Below are 4,075 nucleotides of genomic sequence, written 5' to 3'. Positions count from 1 at the left end.
AGGAAAGTGGGGGAAGGGAGAAGTAGGGAGAGGAAATTCCAAGAGAGGAAAGTCCTCGGGGAAGGGTGCCAGGCAAAAAGAGCAAAGAGCGAAAAGAGCGTCCAGCCCCCCTGGGACCCCTTATCAGGGGTCTTCAAGGTGGGCTGGAACAAGCCTTGGGCCAATGGGGTTACAGATACCTGATACTTCAGGGGAGGGTTACAGGTGTGGGATGAACCATACATTGAGGGGTGAGACAGAACATTCCATTTGACCTCTGGGTCTGGCTGCAGGTAACCTTCAGATGGTCACATAACTGTTTTCCCAGAGATCCAGTATCTAATACATCTCAAACATCAAAACTTACTTTCAATTCTATCTCACTTACAGGTTTCTCATTCTCAGAATCTAAGCAATCATATTTATAGGGCTTTCTGGCTTCATCCTCCCCAACAATGCCCCAAGTTTAACTCATACTAGGGACACAGTAACCGCAGCTACAAATAAATCTCTCCCCTACTTGGCTTTCTCTCGGCATCTGGAAAATCGTGTGGCTGTTCCTGTATTTTGACCCTTTAAAGTTACAATTCAGTCCATTTCTTTAACTCCAAGAGAGAGACAGAGCTAACAGCTGTCTCATATTCACAGTTACAGTAACATTTCTCTACTGCAAAGATTCCTTTAAAAGCACAATGGTTGTTATTGCACAGAACTTATTTATTTTAGGTCCTGCACCAACACTGTACTAATGAACTGAGGACTGCTGGAAAAAATCCTACCTTCTTCAGTTTCACAGTCTCTGTCCCACATTATTCTCTAACAGAAAGTAAGAGTCACAGGGATATTTTTCACTTAAAAAAAGAAGTTTTCCTTTTCCTTCAAATCACCATCAATATAAGACAATAACGCATAAGCCAAGTAGGAGGCTGGAAAAAAAAAAAAAAAACAACAACACAGAAGCAATGAGTCACATTGTTCACTGGGAAACTGATAGATACACAGCTATTACTGGAAAAAGCATAATGCAAAGCCCTAATCAAAGCAGAAATGCAGCTATTGCTGGGGTGGAACTGGGCAGTACATGTAAAGAGCGGCAGGAACAAAGACATATCACTGAAACTCAAAGTGAAAGAGAAAAGTTCTGCCTTTACCCCAAATGGCAAAGTCTAGTTTGGGAAGGAGACAGTAGAGGGACATTATCATAGTCGGAGGTAGGCAGGGTGCAGTAACATCCGTCTGTCACATAAACACCAACCATTCCCTGCAGAGGCCCCCAGTTCTGCAGGCTAATATCTTAATTCAGCAATCAGCTTGTGAGAAGAGGAGCGACCTTGGAATCACTGGATTTCCCCTTCAGTTCTTCCATTACCAGGAATGGACTCCTTGTGACTCAAACATGTGAGAAGATGCGAGAACACAGCAGGAGCAATTAGAGCTGCAGAACCTAAACTTTTATGGTCTGCATCTTGGCAACAGCCAAAAGAGAGATTTAAAGGCACTGAGGGTAATTTTGCTTTTTTGTTGAGGAAGAAAACAATTTTCTGGCTTGACATAATTCTTCACATGAGGCCAATATATATATATAGTTTATTACCATACCACTTATGGTCCTGAAGGAAACAGGAAGCTTAGCTATCTGGACATGATCAGTATCCCCCAGTTACAAGAAACAACACCAACAAACTACAGAACAAGGAACTCTGAGAAGAATCTCACACATATTCCACCAGGGGTTATCCTAGTTCTCCCACTGTCCTCTCTACAATCTTCAGGCTCCTAATGCAGGCACGGGAGACCCAAATTGGGAATTACTCTTTGGCCCCTGTAGACTTCAAATGATAGAATCATGTGATCTGAAAATTAAATCCCTGAAGTTTTAATGCATGTGAATGAGAGTGCAAATTCCAGGTCTATTGACAAGGCCATAATCCTCTTGCACAACTCTATCATTTCAGCTGAAACAATATTAATATTGACAATTGACGGTGGATGCATCACAGGGAGGGGGGGTGGGACACGGTTTAAAATGAAGGAAATCTAATAATGAAACCACTAATTCTGTAGCACTAGGATTCTTTCTGTTGTAAGGTCTGTACATTCTGCTTTGCTTTTCATGCTCCCAAAATATTTTAGAGTGTTTTTCTCTCATCATTGATGTGTAAAGGAATTTTAAATATCATTAAAGGGTACCAACCTGATAAAACAAAGCCTATGCTGTAAATCTACCCAATCATTCTCCTTGGATAACATTAAGCAACAATCACAGTTACATTATTTGTTCATGACTTGCTGGATCCAATTCCTGAAGGAATGTTCTTTCTTCCAAAGAGTTACTTTCACATGGAAAGAACTGCTTGTAGCATCAACCAGGGCAGGTTCACCTAAGGACAGACTTCACTGGAGTGTGCCCTACAGCTCTCACTGGTCTGTGTGGGAGTCTCAGCTTCACTGGAGGGTGAAGACAACAAAAGTTTCTTGGTTGTCCTATAGGGATCATTTCTAAAGCCCAGAAACAAAGAAAAAAGAGAAATAGCTGAAACAACCAATCTTGGTAGTAGGGCTAGATAATGTTAAGAAAATGTAAAGTGTCTTCTGCTGTTACTAAAATCATTATCACAATCACAGAGAAAGCTCAGAGGGAAGAGATCCACACTGTGGGCTGAAGCATTCAAGCAAGGGAAAATATTTGCGTCAATCTTCATCTTTCTCTGGCTGTTACTGACACCTCTGACAAGATCTGGGTTGATCTTTTCACTTCTTCCTCATCACATACAACTTAGTGGCACCTGGGTGAGAACAAACCCTAGGTCAGAAGCTCCTGTAACCTGGCTGCAATATGCAGGGCTGGAGTCAGGGAATAAGGACCTTGGCATGATGAGGACAATGCACCTGCAACTTCTCTCACTTAGATTAAGCCCTGTGAAAAGAGTCTGGGAACAAGAAAGCTGAAATGATATGATGACCAAGCAGATCCAGGCACCTCATTAGGTAATGCTCCATAGAACTTTTTTTTATTTTTTCCCCCCAATAAAGCCCCCCTGCCTTAACTTCCCACATTAAAACTGAATTAACACATCACATGAGGACGTTATCTAAAGCTCTGACATTAGTATGCATTTTAATAGCTAATTAAAAAACTTTCACCTCTTATAATTGCCAATAAATTCCATGCAGGACCTTCTTCTTCACTCCTAAGCCAAGAAGGAAGAGAAAAGAAGGAAATGAAAATATGCATCTATTGCAACTCTAGACAAGAGGTAGAAGCACAGATTTTCATGTTACCTTTTACAGAGGACCCACAGTGGGAATCTGACATTTATTTCAGACTAGCAGTCTTTCAGAGGAGGTATTTATCTTTCTATTTTGGATTTGTGAGTGTCACACTCATTCACACTAACTTTTTATTTGAATATTATTTTCAGAAGCATAAAGGCCAAAATTCAGATTTGCTCATCTTTCACAACTACCATTGTATTTAACTGCACTGCAACCAGACAGAGCATTTAGAATAAGATCAGAGAGAAAAAAAATTTGAAAGATCTATTTCTGCTTTCTCTCACAGCATTCTGGTGTCACTGATGCTGCCACATCCAAGAAGACCTGAATATCTCTACAGGAGTCCGTCTGCATCAGCTTTCTGAAATTTCCTCTGGAAACTGTATGCACACATTTCAAGTGCCAAGAGAGAAGAGCAAAAAAATATGATGTTTACAGAGTTTACAATGAGAGTTTATTTGGACTTTTATCATTAAGGCTCTTTAGTTATGGTAATGTCTTTTTTCCTCATGCAAAGGAACAGAGAGCAAATATAACACCAAAGGTTTTACAGATGAGTTCCTATGATTTGATTGAACCGTTGCAGTTGGATTGTCTGTGTACTCACATCTTGAGAGAAATGTTCTGTATCCTTTGTGGCTGCTTGTACTATTTAACAGGTAAGAAAAAAAATCAATGCATTAAAGCTATTATCATCTTCTCTTATCATCTGATCAAAATTAGTCCAAGCAGGAAGGTAAGCAGGGCTGTGCTAACAAGTCTATTTTCTTTAGCTGGGTGCTAAAGAGTTGATGCTATACCAAAGGCTGTAAAAAGGGTA

At 40.4% G+C, this 4,075-nt stretch overlaps 1 long non-coding RNA gene across 1 annotated transcript; it reads left to right on the top strand.

Annotated features, from left to right (window-relative positions):
• The first annotated feature begins 2,883 nt into the window (after window positions 1–2,883).
• On the top strand, window positions 2,884–3,864 carry LOC120756209 (uncharacterized). Its single transcript, XR_005702056.2, has 3 exons — window positions 2,884–2,967; window positions 3,154–3,236; window positions 3,542–3,864. It is a non-coding gene; the product is annotated as an uncharacterized LOC120756209 (long non-coding RNA).
• The last annotated feature ends 211 nt before the right edge of the window (window positions 3,865–4,075 follow it).

The sequence above is a fragment of the Hirundo rustica genome, chromosome 8, assembly GCF_015227805.2.
Source record: "Hirundo rustica isolate bHirRus1 chromosome 8, bHirRus1.pri.v3, whole genome shotgun sequence".
Classification (NCBI taxonomy): Eukaryota; Metazoa; Chordata; class Aves; order Passeriformes; family Hirundinidae; genus Hirundo; species Hirundo rustica.
Note: the sequence above shows the minus strand (reverse complement) of the source record. Positions and strands in the feature narration are given on the sequence as shown.